Source organism: Engystomops pustulosus, chromosome 2 (assembly GCF_040894005.1).
Source record: "Engystomops pustulosus chromosome 2, aEngPut4.maternal, whole genome shotgun sequence".
NCBI classification, from domain to species: Eukaryota; Metazoa; Chordata; class Amphibia; order Anura; family Leptodactylidae; genus Engystomops; species Engystomops pustulosus.
Window position 1 is genome coordinate 189,540,051 of NC_092412.1, and position 16,565 is coordinate 189,556,615.

Below are 16,565 nucleotides of genomic sequence, written 5' to 3' on the forward strand. Positions count from 1 at the left end.
CAGAAGATTTTGAAGTCTAAAAAGGGGATTGGAGCTAACACTGATTGTTAGTTCCTGGTGTTACATGGTTAGATGAACTCTAAACCTGAACTTCTGTCTGATGTCCAAGTTCAGTGATGTCCAGCCCAAATTATGTGATGTTCAGCACAGACTTAAAAATTGCAATTCAGGTTGTCTCATTACTACACTTAGCCCCATATTTATTAAAGCCCCTGCACCAGGTTTCTGTCAGACTTAGCACATGTCTGAGATATATTTGTGTTTCGGTGCTCAGTCGGACCGTGAGCCACATTTATGCAAAGTCTAACAGAAGTGTGTCGCACACCCCATGTTAAAGGTGCACCCCATGTTAAAGGCTGCCTGGAAACTAAATCTAACAGTTTATTATACTTTGCCATACAAATGGTCGCAAAATCCTATATTCGGCATCAGATTATATTGTAATTATTTAGAACTTTAAAGAAATAAAATATTAAATATTGTATAAATAATAAAAGTAATAAAAAGTAAAAAAAAAATTCAATTAAAGAATGTTTTTATTTTGTAAAATATAATATAAATATTATATAAGATACACATAGTGGGAGAGGGGGTTATTAATCAGAGCATGTGCACCACGCCAGTGGTGCAAAAGCCCTGAGATGATTGCAAATGTTATCTTACGGCCAAAACTTGCAATTATTACCCTCTCACCACCACCTCCACGCTAAAGGGATGCTGAAAGGGCGTGGCCAGCAGGGTGTGGGCCAGTACTGGGAGTTCCTTTCCCGCCCCCTTCCCACTCACTTTCATGCTGATTTTATTTCTATACCAAGAGCCTAGAGATCTAAAGAATTGTGAAGAATTGATACAGAGTATATTTGAAAAGTATTTAACTTTTTATTACACAAACAATATCAATTATTTGCTGTAATTTTCTGAAAGTGGACAACTTCTTTAAATATTTAATTGTTGTACATATGAAATTATAAATTGCCAGTGTATTGTTAGACTTAGCAGCCAGAGAGAGCATCCCTAAAAAATATGTTTACATAATTTGAATTACCATAATTAAATGTAAGGAGTAAGGAGTATATTGCTCAACATTTCCCTTGAAGCTTCCACTTTAAGATACATATAGCTATCACCCATTCAAATGAAGATAACTGTTACTGGTGCTCCTGCAACCCTCCTCTCAGGTCGCAGACACACTCTTATGCCTCTCTGTGCCCCATCAGCTATGTGGCAGGCTCACTCACCTGTATGCAATCCAGCTCTGTCTTCTGCGATCCAGCATGTGCCCCTCTACCTCCTAGGGTGATTGCTCTCCAGCTTTTCAAGATTTAAGGGGCCAGAGCTCCGCTAATTGGGGCTGGCCACCTTGCAATCTAATAAAAAGCCAGCCTCATCCCTCATGCCCCACCAGATCTTTGACCCTCGTGGCTTAGGAAAAGCTTGTTCCCTATGTCCTGTGCATTTAAATGATTTCCCATTGTGACCTAGATTCCATTTCTGACTTTGCTCCTATGCTGCTTGTTTTGACCATCCGCTACGTCCCTGATTCTGATCCCATGCTGCCTGTCATGACCTCATGCCTGTCCTCGACTTTGTCTCTGCCTCCCGATTCTGCACCTTACTTTGGCCACCACCATGGACAAAGAAGTGCCCGTGGAGCAACCTGGTAATACAACACAGCAGCAAGTCCAACCCGCTTTGCAACGGGCTCTGTTGAAAACCGGGTACCATGGTGGTTTAGTGGGTCCAAAACCCCTGAATTCTGAATATAACAATACTGCAACCTGAATCTATCAGAACAGAAGAAACTCTGTTATGTAGATGCACCTAGTGTATTCCGGCTCACAGAAAGAGATCCTAAGAAGGGCACACCACATATCATGTCCCGGAAATCGATGAACGAAGCAGCACTCCACATTTGTCTTTATAGAAAAGGTTGCATCCACTGTGGAATAAAATTTTCACTTTATCCTTTTGGAGTGTTGCTTCGTTCATCGATTTCCGCTGCTATTGGTGGGGTTTGTCGGACCCCTTAAGAAGACCAGCACCCTACTGCTTCTACATGGTGCCGCTCCACCATTCTTTCTCTACATATGATGTCCCATGATAGGACATATGAACTGTGGTAGTGATGCCTATGAAAGTATTTAAGCAAGAACCTGCTTTTACAAACTATTCAAGTGGTTTTCCAATGGAGATATTAATAGCTTTGTACATTAAATGCCATTATTTTGCTGTAAGATGAATATTTTTTTCCTTAATCCTTTGACACAAACTAATTATCTGTCACCATGACAGCCTCAGTTCTATAAAATCTGAATTGGAACATTGTAACAGATCATGTGTAAAAACAAATTATACTGCCATACATTAGTATGCCAGTGTATGGTAGGATCAATCAGACCAGCTAGGGTTAAAGTAGCTTAGGGAGTCTAGATTTTTTTTTTAAGTATAATAAAAGAAGTGAAACACCTAAAAGTTCTGATCAACCCCTTTTCCTTGAACCAATAGAAATATAAATAAACAAAAAAATCATAAACATGTGAGGTGTTGTCGTGTCCCAAAAGTGCTAATCTATGAATACATAAGAACGTTTTTCTGGTGGTGAATGGAAAATGTCGCCCAAATGTCCGAAATACCACTTTTTTGTTGTTTTGCAACACATTAAAAATGTTATAAAAAGTGATCAAAAAGGTCCTATGGTTCTTCAAAAAGCAGAAATTAAAACAGAATCATGTTGCTAAAATAATGACAACTTATTTATGGGCGTCAGAATATAACAAAATTTTTTCCTTACAAAAGATTTTATTTTTTTTTAAAACCTAATAAAACTTAAAGGGCACCTACCACCACTATTTTACCTATAAAGGTAGATCGGGTGGTAGGTGGATGTAAGGGACGTGAGGATAGCTCTTTTTAGAGTTAATCCTCAAGTCCCCGCTAACTTTTAATAAACTTTATTCCCCTAATATGTAAATTTACTTATGCGGCTACTGGGGCGTGGAGTAGCCGGGCATGAGGCTACACAGCGCGGCTACTCCACGCCCCAGTAGCCACGTTACTCCTCCTACCCTGTGTGTTCGGCGCGCAGCTACTCGCCCTCGCCCGACATGCTGGTGGCGTTCTGCGCATGCGCAGAACGCAGGTCCGCGGCTGAGCAGCCACAGCTCCGAGGACGGAGCTACTGCCCATATGCAGAACTCCGGCTTGTCGGATGCTGCGTGCCGCACACACAGGGTAGGAGGAGTAACGTGGCTACTGGAGCGTGGAGTAGCCGTGCTGTGTAGCCTCGTGCCCGGCTCCACGCCCCAGTAGCCGCATAAGTAAATTTACATATTAGGGGAATAAAGTTTATTAAAAGTTAGCGGGGACGTGAGGATTAGCTCTAAAAAGAGCTATCCTCACGTCCCTTACATCCACCTACCACCCGATCTACCTTTATAGGTAGAATCGTGGTGGTAGGTTCCCTTTAAATACAGTTGGTATCTCTGACCTGAAGAATAAATGGGAGGTGTCATTTTGAGTGGACAGTAAAAACCATAAAAACAAAGCTCACGAGAAAATGGTGCAAAAGCGTTTATTTGTCAATTTCACTGCATTTGGAATTTTTTCTTGCTATGGAAAATGAAATACTGCTACTAGGATGTACAATTTGTTACACAGGAAACAAAGCTCAAGGTACGGATATTTTAAATAAGCAGAGCAAAAAGAACAAAACACAGAAACTAAAAAGGCTATCAGTGGAACACAAAAGATCTTTAGAATCGTCAAACATTTAAATCATAATAATAATTTTAAAAAATATTTAGCTTCAAAAAGTAATACATTATTAAAAAATATCAAACAATTTGTTTATTAAATGTCACTCAATACTGTAAATATACTTACACATGATTTCTTGGTCTAAATCGTTATAATAAAATGTGACCTACATACCGTATATACTCGAGTATAAGCTACCTTGAGTATAAGCCGAGGCCCCTAATTTTACCACCAAAAACTGGGAAAACCTATTGACTCGAGTATAAGCAGAGGGTGGGAAATGCATTGGTCACAGACCCCACCAGTATATAGCCAGCCAACCCCCTATAGCAGTGATGGTGAACCTTTTAGAGACCGAGTGCCCAAACTACAACCAAAACTCACTTATTTACCCTAATGTGCCAACGTGCCATTTTAAGCACTAACTTATTGTTTCTGTTCTTCCACTTCTTTAATTGTATCGGCCCCTGAGGCCACCAATACAGTTGAAAGAAGGTGGGCAAATTCAGACTATCATTGTAACTTCTCGTCAGGGTCTCTCTGTTTAGGAAGAATGGTGGGTCCAGCAGGAGGACCTCCAAACATAATGCACTTCTTTCAACACCTTCTCACTTTTCAAGCAGTTCCAGTCAATGAGGTGTCGCTGTAAAATAGTGCTGAGCGCAGCATTTCATAAGTTGCCTGGGACTTCAGGAAGATTTAATGGATTTGGTCCTGTTTGGTGAACTCTGTCCTTGGTTGATGGCCTGAGTGCCCACAGAAAGGGCTCTGAGTGCCACCTCTGGCACCAGTGCCATAGGTTCGCCATCACTGCCCTATAGTATACAGCCTGCCCCCTGTAGTATACAGCCTGCCCCCATTAGTATACAGCCAGCCCAACCTTCCCCCAGTAGTATACAGCCCGCCCAGCTTGCCCCCAGTAGTATACAGCCAGCCCAGCTTGCCCCCAGTAGTATACAGCCTGCCCATCTTGCCCCCAGTAGTATACAGCCAGCTCATCTTGCCCCCAGTAGTATACAGTCTGCCCCCAGTAGTATACAGCCTGCCCCCAGTAGTACACAGCTTGCCCCCAGTAGTATACAGCCACCTCAGCCTTCCCCCAGTAGTATACAGCTTTCCCCCAGTAGTACACAGCCTGCCCCCAGTAGAATACAGCCTGCTCCCGGTAGTATACAGCATGCCCCCAGTAGTATACAGCTTGCCCCCAGTAGTATACAGCTTGCCCCCAGTAGTATACAGCCAGCCTGCCCCCATGTAATATACAGCCAGCCTGCCCCCATGTAGTATACAGCCAGCCTGCCCCCATGTAGTATACAGCCAGCCTGCCCCCATGTAGTAAACAGCCAGCCCCATGTAGTATACAGCCAGCCCCCAGTAGTATACAGCTTGCCCCCAGTAGTAAACAGCTTGCTCCCAGTAGTATGCAGCCTGCCCCCAGTAGTATACAGCCTGCCCCCAGTAGTATACAGCTTGCCCCCAGTAGTATACAGCCTGCCCCCATTAGTATACAGCACCCCAGCCTGCCCCGTGTAGTATACAGCCCAGCCTGCCCCCAGTAGTATACAGCCTGCCCCCAGTAGTATACAGCACCCCAGCCTGCCCCGTGTAGTATACAGCCCAGCCTGCCCCCAGTAGTATACAGCCTGCCCTGTGAAGTATACAGCCACCCCAGCTTAAAAAAAAAAAAAACCTTATATACTCACCCTCCGGTGGCCCTGATGTGCAGCGCTGCTCCCACGATGTCCGCGCGGCTCGTCTTCAGGCTTCTGCGCCCGTCTTCTTTCTTCTGCTGGGCGCCGCCATTTCTCTCTCCTGGCCGGCGCCTAATATGACGTGCCGCTGCTGACGTCATGCTAGGCGCCGCCCGGGAGAAAAACAATGGAAGCGCCCAGCAGAAGAAAGAAGACGGCGCGGGAAGCCTGAAGACGAGCCGCGCGGACATCGGGGGAGCAGCGCTGCGCATCGGGGCCACCGGAAGGTGAGTATATAATTTTTTTTTTTTTAAAGTAATTTTTACTGACTGACTGACTTGTATTGACTTGTCAATTGACTGACTGACTGACTTGTATTGACGTTTTTCAGCACATCTTTTGTGCTGAAAACTTCGGCTTATACACGAGTATATATGGTATTTCATAAGTGAAATATTCTTCCACTTTTCATGCCATTTAACTTAGCAAAGAGTTTTACTAAAATTTCTACTAGGTGATAATAGAGCCTAGAATTTTATAACGCTGACTGTCCGTGTCCAAAGCTAGCAGAAAAAAAACAGTTAACAAACCCATTATCACTAAAGCCAGTGACACATTGAATAATGTTCTGTGTTGCTCTTAGATAAAGTTCTCACTTGATAGCTGAATACCTTTCAAACAGAGGTACATGTCCATACGCTGTATAACATTTACCAGAAAAAGGACTTTAAATACTAAAACACTAAAAATCAGAGGGATGTTTCTACATAGAGCTACATAGATCTAATGGGGAGATTTATCAGGGCTTGTAAGCCAGTTTTCTTGAGGTGAAACCCTGAATTAATTGCAATTATTAGCTAACTGCCAGTATTTGTGAATTACACCACCTCCACACCAAGTTGGCATGGAGTGGTGTAAAGGGGGATGTGAAGGGTGTACGTGGCCGATTGCAGAATGGGCTGGTGGGGGGGGGGTACCTGCCCTTTGCCTATTTACTCACTACAACCAGAGAATTTTCCCAAGTGAAAGTTTGTAGACAGCAGTGCAATTATACGCCAGGTAGGGAGCACAAGCGCCTGCGTATGATAAATGTCCCCTACAAATCTTTATACACTTTATACAGATACCTACAGTAGATATTTTTGGATCCCTCCCTCATGAAGCAGCAAATGCAGGATTCATAGAATGAAAACTAACAAATTCCATCTACTGTAAAGCACTTCATCTCATATACCAGGGGTCAGGAACCTTTTTGGCTGAGAGAGCAATGAACTCCACATATTTTAAAATCTTATTCTGTAAGAGCCATACAATATGCATATGCCCCCCAGTAGATAGGCAGTCCCAATGTCACGGGTGCCCCTTCGATCTACGTCTCAGATCGCAGGCACACCCTTGCCCCTCTCTGTGGCAGCGCCCCTTTTCCAGCTCACTCACCTCTCCATGCGCAGCTCTCGCAGATTTAGAGGTCCAGTGCGCTGCTGATTGGTGCTACCCACTTCCCGAGTTCCTATAAATATCGGAGGCTCCCAGCATTCCCCATCGGATCTTAGTGCTTCATGCAAATGACGAAGCATTCCACAGTGTTTCCTTCCAAAGTGTTGATCTCCCGTTGTGAACCCGGACCTGTTCTTGATTCTGCTCCTTCGCTGCAGCTCTGACATCTTGCTTTGTCCCCGTCCTCGCATCATTGCCGCCTGCCTTGACCACTGCCTTTTCCTGACCACGAGACTGCTTAGTGATCCTGTACCTTGACCTTGACCTTGGCTGCCACCTTGGACAAGTCACGCTTGTGGAATGACCTGGTGGTACCACGCTGCAGCAAAACCATCCTGCTTTGCGGCAGGCTCTGGTGAAGACCAGGTGCCACTTAGATTCCGGTCCCAGGTGTCTACTTACATCATCGTCCGTAGTGGTCCAGGGGGTTCACTACTCCAAATCCTGACACCCACCACATACCTCCAAGTAGATAGATAGTCCCAGCACATGCCTCCCAATAGATAGCTAGTCCCAGCACATACCCCCAGTAGATAGGTAGCCACAGCACATACTTCCAGTAAATAGGTAGCCACAGCACATGTCCCCAAGTAAATATATAGGCACAGCACATGCCCCCAAGTAAATAGGTAGCCTTAGTGTTAAGTGTTTTTATTGTTGTTTTGTCTAATCAGTACTTTCTCTTATATATTTGTATTAGTGATTAATAAAGATTTGTCTTTTGCTACTTGACACATGGTTTTGTGTATCTTTCGACTAATAAATCATTGTGAATCAAGAACAGCGCAATATCAGCCTATTTCTTCTCCCTGTATGACAATCCGTCACCCAACTGAGTTACAGATAATAGGATGTTTGCTGCAGCTCACCGCTACTCCTATTGAATGGTCGAACCATTCTGAACAGATATACGGTTTTATGTGTAATATATACCATGTTGTTTTAAACTGATATATGTGAGTATTCCCACAAATTTATATACTCTTTTGGGCCTCCCTTACTTGTCACCTCAGCTCCTTTTGAGCAACCATCAAGTTTTCCCTATCACCTAATCTAAAAAATCTCTTTTTTCCTCTTTAAGAAAGGTTATCAGGTTTAATGCAGGGTTTTTTTTGTTAGAGAAGCGCCTCACGATTATTGTGGGTACAGTGTTCTCTCTACGAAAGTTAATATAGTCTGTTATGCAGTGTGTTAAACAATCCCTCACAGTACGTTACGAGGCTGCAAGCTCGGATTTTCAAAGTTGGAATTGGCCACTGAGTTTAGAGTGTGATGAAATGTCATCAACAACTTCCAACAGAGAGACTAAAAGAGTAAAGGCATATAAATGGATGTCCTTTGGACACATCCCACACACTATGAGTAGCCTGTTAGATGATGAATGCCAAACAACCCCAAATAGGTTGCAGTTAAGGTGAGAAATAGGAATCAAAGGCCCTGCTTTGGTGATCCGTTGAAAGCCCAAGACGAAAAAGTTTATGCTGGAAACATCACTTTGTAGAACTTAATCATATTGAATTTGATGGCTGTTAGATGATAAGCATGAATAAAATATGCAAATTCATATTTACAAAGATATAAATATCAGTTTAAATATATGGCACCTGGCTTATTTGGTCAAACATTCACTCTTGTAAACAGTAAAAAAAAATATTGTTATGCTACTTGTAACTCAATGCATTATTCATGAAAAAATTTAATGAAAGTATATTTTTCCATTCGTTTTACAATGCATTAATCAGACAATGATATGATGATCTATTAGTAATTTTATGGTCTACATAATAGATTAGTATATCATTTTGCCAATGGGAACATTATAAATAAAAGTAATAAATATTATTTCAGCCATGTTTTGTATATTATTAATTAATCCACAAAATATTATTGTTTCTGTTAAAAATACTGCATCATTTCCCAAGTGAATCAAAGTTTTCATTGTACAATGTCTTTTTGTTTATCAGGAACGTTCCACAATGAAAATGTTATCACAAGTTTTACCAGTGAAACCCCAACAGAAGGAGGCAAAAATAATATTTGCTAAAAGAAGGAAGGATATGGGAGAAAGGGGAAGTGGCGGTCATCAGAAAATGCCAGATAATGCCATAAATGTGTACAAGGCTCCTGGATCAGATGGGTTGCACACCACTTTTATTTAATTTATTTATTAATGATATAGAGGTAAGAATTAATAGCATTGTGTCTATTTTTTGCAGATGACACCAAGCTATGTAGTGTAATACAGTTTATGGAGGATGTTCATAGGCTGCAGGCAGACAGACTGAGTGTTAGGTCATCCACTTGGTAAATTAGGTTCAATGTGGATAAATATGAGGTTAGGAACCTGGGGACTAATAATCCACATGCAACATATATACTTGTGTGAGTAAATATGAGAGAGTTTCTCTTTGAGCAGGACCTGGATGTACTAGTAGATCATAAATTAAATAACAGCATGCAATGTTAATCAGCTGCCTCTAAAGCCAGCAAGTTCTTGTCATGTATCAAAAGTTGTATGGACTCTCGGGATACGGATGTAATATTACCACTGTATAAGGCATTGGTCCAGCCTCATTAGGAAAATGCCATCCATTTCTGAGCACCAGTCCATAAAAGGATGCCCTGGAGAAGAGGCCACAAAAATGATAAGGGTTATGGAGAATCTCAAGTTTGAGGAAATATTAACTACTAGACAACTAGATTTATTTGGTCTGGAAAAGAGACAACTATGAGGTGACATGATTAATTTTACATAAATATATGAATGGTCCATACAAAAAATATGGTGGTAAATTTTTCCAGGTAAAATTAAATCAAAAAGGGGCATGATCTTCATCTGGAGAATACAAGGTTTAATCACTTGGGCCGACAGGGCTTTTTTACTATGAGAACTGGCATATCTGTGGAATAGCCTGCAACAGGAACTTGTCACAGCAGGAACAGCAGAGAGCTTCAAGAATGGTTCTGTCAGTACCTGTCCAGCAACCATGCAACCACAACTGGGCTTGGTGCTAGCTGTCAGACTAGGTGAGTGGTGGTGAACTCACCATGAGACGTTATTGCGAGCTAAGACCCTGCCTGCAGCAGATATACTGACCTGACAAGGGTGAACCCGCTGGACACTACTTCCAGCACTGATTGGCTCAGCCGTCCATCACTCAAACCGCAGCTGCAGACAAAATGAGTACAAAGACACACCCAGCTTTCCCAAGATCAGAAATGGAGCTGTCAATCTGGTTGTGGTTTTCCGGCAAGAAGCCTGAAACCTGATCCCATCAGAACAATTTGTGAGTTCGGACAGGTTCCCCCATAAATATCTTCCTCATCCAATCCCTTCCTAGTTTGAACGTGATGGACATGTTTATTCAACCAAATAAACTACGGTATGTATGTTGGGTGAGAGACACAGTCTTTTTTGTGCCAGATTTTTCATGTGTATTATAACATATTATGATACTGTAGATTTCTACTTTATATCAACTATTAGTTGGCTTAGTTTACTCCTGCAAATTTTACCAAAGTTTTGCCACAGTTGCATAATTTTAGTTGTGAAGCTACACCCCTTTTCCAGAAACCACTTCTCTTTGGAAAAGTGTCTAAAATGGTCCAAAATTGTTAGCTAATTAGTATAGAGCGAGGTATAACAGACAGTTTTTAGCACTCCAGAATTCTGGGGCAGACATCTAAATAATTCTCCACTTATGTATTGATATTGTATTGACTACATATTGGAAAATCTCAAAAAATATAAAATAAAAGCTAGAGTCTATTGTGCACTGTACGAAAACCCTTATATCAATGGGGGACGTTGAAAAATAGTGCAAGATAGTTTTCAAGGTATTGATATATCCAAATTATTTAAATATATTGTAAGACAATATAAGATACTAATAATCTAAAATACTAATAAATTAAAAAAGGAAAACACATAAAATACAGCTAACTTTTGTTCACAATTAAGGCAACGGTCTTGGATATATAACGAAAAAGTGGTAACTTTGCACATTTAATGATATACACTGGGCTGCACCACTGATGAGTCGAATTAAGAAAATCACCTCTGGTGGCACCTATTGCTGGATGATGGTGGATTGCATCTTGGGAGATAGTACTGGCTCCCCCTCCTGGGACAGTTTCATTGCATTTTTGCTGTGATTCATGTTTGCTGTAAGTACACTCAGGGCCGGATTAAGGTTGCTGGGGGCCCCCACTTAATGTGACATATACATCCTCCTGTTCACTATCGACTATCCCCAGTACCACATCCACATACAGCCGCCAGGCCCCCCAGTACTTCATCTACATACACTTGAGTCCGCACAAAATACTCAGTCCCATGTAACATACACCTCATTCAACCCCAGACACACAGCCCCATGTAACATACACCTCACCCACCCCCAGACACGCAGTCCCATGTAACATACACTTCACCCACTCCCAGACACACAGCCCCATGTAACATACACCTCATTCACCCCCAGACACACATCCCTATGTAACATATACCTCACCCACCTCCAAACAAACAGCCCCATGTAACATACACCTCATTCACCACCAGACACACAGCCCCATGTAACATACACCTCACCCACCCCCAGACACGCAGTCCCATGTAACATACACTTCACCCACTCCCAGACACACAGCCCCATGTAACATACACCTCATTCACCCCCAGACACACAGCCCTATGTAACATACACCTCACCCACCCCCAGACACGCAGCCCCATGTAACATACACCTCATTCACCCCCAGACACGCAGCCCCATGTAACATACACCTCATTCACCCCCAGACAAACAGCCCCATGTAACATACACCTCATTCACCCCCAGATAAACAGCCCCATGTAACATACACCTCATTCACCCCCAGACACACAGCCCTATGAAACATACACCTCACCCACCCCCAGACACGCAGCCCCATGTAACATACACCTCATTCACCCCCAGACACGCAGCCCCATGTAACATACACCTCATTCACCCCCAGACAAACAGCGCCATGTAACATACACCTCATTCACCCCCAGACAAACAGCCCCATGTAACATACACCTCATTCACCCCCAGACACGCAGCCCCATGTAACATACACCTAACCAACCCCCAGACACGCAGCCACATTTAACATACACCTCATTCAACCCCAGACACACAGCCCCATGTAACATACATCTCATTCACCCCCAGACACGAAGCCCCACGTAACATACATCTCATTCATCCCCAGACACACAGCCCCATGTAACATACATCTCATGCAGACACAGAGCCCCATGTAACATACATCTCATTCACCCCCAGACACGCAGTCCTATACACCGCAGACCCCACCAGCCATAGAGCTCCATGACATGTCCAAGTCTTGTTCCTGTCCTGACAGGCCCCCACCTCCATACACCTGGATAACACAGCTTCTGGGAGGTTTCTCTTCTCCTGTGGTCACACATGGCAGCTTCAGCACTTCTCACTTCCTGCTTTTCCTCCTTCCTGCTCCGCCCCCTCCCGTGACATCACGGGATCATATGTTATACACTTCAGACCCCGGAGGCGGGAGGATTAAGTCACCGGAGGAGACTGCTGTATCCCGTGTGTTTTGCCTTTGCGCTGACTGTCTCTGAGGTGGAGCAATGCCCTGCATTAGCGCTGCTGAATATTGCTCCAGCCACAGAGAGTTAGCTTACAGATGACTGTATCTGTATATGACTTGCAGCAGAGCGGCCAGCACTGCGCACCCAGGGAGATCACTGCAAGCCCCTCCCTACTCCCTCAAAACGATGTGCTGCGGCACCGCCCCGCTCCCGCATATCACTAACAGCGCACGGTGGCGCTTTAAGTATACAAACTCTGACTGACAGTGTCAGTCATTATCATCTGGTGGGGGCCCCTCAGGGAGCAAGATGGTGGCTCGAGCCCCGGGAGCCCCGCCTATAATCCGGCCCTGAGTACACTGCATTTCCCTGCAAGAACTGAAATGACATCATCCTGCAGCCCTGTATCCTCCAAAGGACCTGCAATGATGTTATGATCATATGACCTGCAGGAAAATGCAGTGTAAAACACTGTAGTATATTAGAAGGGGTAAAGATGCACATGATAGGGGGCTCACTAAATGAGTGGGGATAAGATGGGGCTCATTGAATGAAGAGGAGGAAAACATGGAGGCGGGAAGAGGGGATAGAACTTGAGGGGATGAAGTGAATAAAAAGGGGAAATAAAATGAGAGTGCTAAGCAAAGGAGTATGTGTCTGTGTGAAGGGGACTGTGCAAGGGGGCTATTTGAAGGGAGGGGAAACATGAGGAGCTGTGTGAGGAGAGGGGAAACATGGGGACTGTAGAGGGCTGTGTTTAGAGACGGGGAAAAATGAGGGGCTGTGTGTGTAGGGCTATCGAGAACGAGAATCATGTACAATGCGGTACAACCCCCCTCCCTGTTCTTGCGATCTGTGGGTACCCCAATTGATTATTTGCAGTAAATGTAGTATGTAACTATTTGACTGGGAAGGAGGCATCTTTCTATAGTTTGCCTCCTATGGGTGAGTATCTGCCTCCTCATCACATGACATCTATGACTGACAGGAATACATTAGATAATTTTTATAGTTCATTCCTAAAGATAAGCGTGTTTGTAGTACCATAATCCAAAAGACTTCTCAAGACCAAAGTTATCTTATCCAATGCCTTTAAATGGTAGTTTAGTATGATTTGTATTACTTATTGGGGCAGATTTACTTACCCGGCCCTTTCGCGATCCAGCGGCGCGTTCTCTGCGCTAGATTCGGGTCCGGACGGGATTCACTAAGGTAGTTCCTCTGTTGTCCACCAGGTGCGCTGAAGAGCATCGGAACGCACTGGAATACACCGAGCCGAGCTGAGTGAAGGTAAGTGCAATTTTCGCAACACATTTTTTTTAAAAATGCGGTGGTTTTTCCGAATCCGTCAGGTTTTCGTTCGGCCACACCCCCCGATTTCCGTCACGTGCACGCCGGCGCCGATGCGCCACAATCCGATCGTGTGCTCCAAAATCCCGGGGCAATTCAGGGACAATCGGTGCAAATCGGAAATATTCGGGTAACACGTCGGGAAACCGTGAATCGGGCCCTTAGTAAATGACCCCCATTGTGTTCACATTTATTCAATCCCCTTTTTTCTGTCACAATTTTGTGAGCCTTTGGAACCAATGTCAAATTCTCCAAAGGGTAATATTACTAATTCTTGAACAGTATTGTAGGTTGAGAGCTGACTACATTAATATATATTTTAAAAACATCTATTTTACATTTGTTCTTCATCTCATTCAAAGAGACATCCTGAACATAGCCATAACATTTTTTGCCATAATCAGATCTAATTAAAAATACACATATTAATTACTTATTATAAAGTGTGGTGTTACGGAACTCTCTCTATAAATTTTGTTTCATTCACCAAACTTGTGCATTCTGAAAAGTTCCTGCACTCATCACCTGTTCCATTTATATGACATCAGCACTTCCCTCTTCTTTTCTGATAATGAAATGTAGTTAGAGTCCAATCCATTGTGTATCTCAACTATAATGACTAAATTATAATTTCCTTTACAATACTATTTATACTTAAAGCATAAGATTTTAAATTTAGTCAGGCAAGAAAAAAGAATATTTTAATATCTTTGGTGTTTCTAAACTATTCAAGTAGGACTCAGACTTTTCGATCTATGATGGTGATCTCTCCTTGCTCCTGTGACAGGAATGGAGATGTGTTTCTTGTTTTGGTGCTCCATCATGCTGACAGTCCTGGGAAAATGTGCTCTTGCCAGCTGCCTTACATTACAGTTGAGTACTCAAGCTCCAAATAGTTGCATCAATCCAATTTTGTCAGGGTCTGCTGTCCAGAGATCAGCGCCAGTCAAGTCTAAATGAGACCTCTTTATAACTCTATAAAAAGTCTGACTTTTCCATATAATTATCTGGTATTCGGTGGCAAGCTGTGTTGTAGAAAGTCAGGCCATTGACCCCAGAAATAACAAGCCCTGACATTTTGAAAACCTTATATACATTTAACTTTCCTGGAATTCATACGTCGACCAACACTCTTCAGCAGAGAGATGAAAATTGTCAGGCTCTATCGAGGCATCAAGTACTTTAATGGCATGTCCATATTGATACATGCCTTTAAAGAGTGAAATCTCAGGTTGGATCCAGCTTGGAATATATTGCATTGTTTCATTAGCTACTTGGGAAAAGCAGTTACAAAGTTATTTCTCAGAATGATAGATGAACAGTTTCAATCCAGTGATGTAGTTACTTTGATAGAAAGAGTGAATGTACTAAAGAAAAGACTTCACAATCAAACAAAGGTGCCATATTGGTATCTATTACATCATGTGCCATAAGTATCATTTTATTTTATGTTAAATCTATCTATCTATCTATCTATCTATCTATCTATCTATCGACTGTTGACAATAATTTATATTTAAATTAGTTCCAATATACTGTATGTACAGTATTTTGGTTATTTTGGCCCCTATAAGTTTTAGCTTAAGCATATTACAACTTCTAATAAAATATAGGTTTTTTTTATTTATTTTTTATTGAAGTAAGCTTTTAGATTTTCTGAAATAATGCAGTTAATATTAGAATGGATGTCTCTTGGTTTGATTTTCGTGGTTTTGTCTTCTCTATTGTTCCTGTCTCTCATCAGTACTGTCAGTGCCCTCGGCTGAAGCGTTGTCATGTCGCTCCTTTGTAAGTGGTCTGTTTGAATTAGCTGGATGGGCAGAGAAAGGACAGTACTGCTTCTAATCAACAATCACTACAAGGGATAAGAGATTGAAGCTCTTTTTTTGTGGCTACTATATCCAGTCCCTGAAGCTGCAAATAATGAACTTAACATAATGAACTATGCTCAGATGCCAGAATAGGGAGTTGCACTTCTTGTACTAACCCAATAGTATTTGATGTTTCTGCCTTGTACAGTACATACATGGAGTTATGTGTATTTCTGGCAAATAGAAAAGACTACAGCTTTACGATATCAAAGGGAACCTGCCACCAGGGACCTCATTTTCACTAAAGACAGGTTGAAGCATCCCATTGCAGCTGGATTGCAAATATGTATTTGTACCATTTCTGTGCATTTGCATTGCAATATAATTGTGTCTTTTAACTTACCTGGTTTCCTGACAGAATCCTATCCCTAGTTTGCTTTGGTTTGGCTGTATTTTTTGTATTGTTCGAATTGAGAAGGGCCAGGTCCAAGAACCCCATTCTGAGTCAGGGCTCCAGTCTGATGGCTAAATATTGAAAGCCTCAAGTGCCGGAACTTGCCAGAAATGGCTCCAAAAGACTGTACAACGCTAACATAACCTCTAGTCTATGCATCCCCTCCAGCCTCACTCATCTCTGGCAAAAAATTTTCAGCTGAATTTCACATGCCTTTAGAAGAGATTGTTTATAAGGAAATGAGTGACATACCCTACCTGAGGGTCCTGCTAGTTTAGTTAGGTAAAAGAAGGAGAAATTGGACTTCTTGAGGGAAATTTTGATCCAGGGATTATTCTGATTACCGCCAAGCCAAGAAAAAATGTTTTCCTTTTTATGATATTTGGGGTACATACTATAGG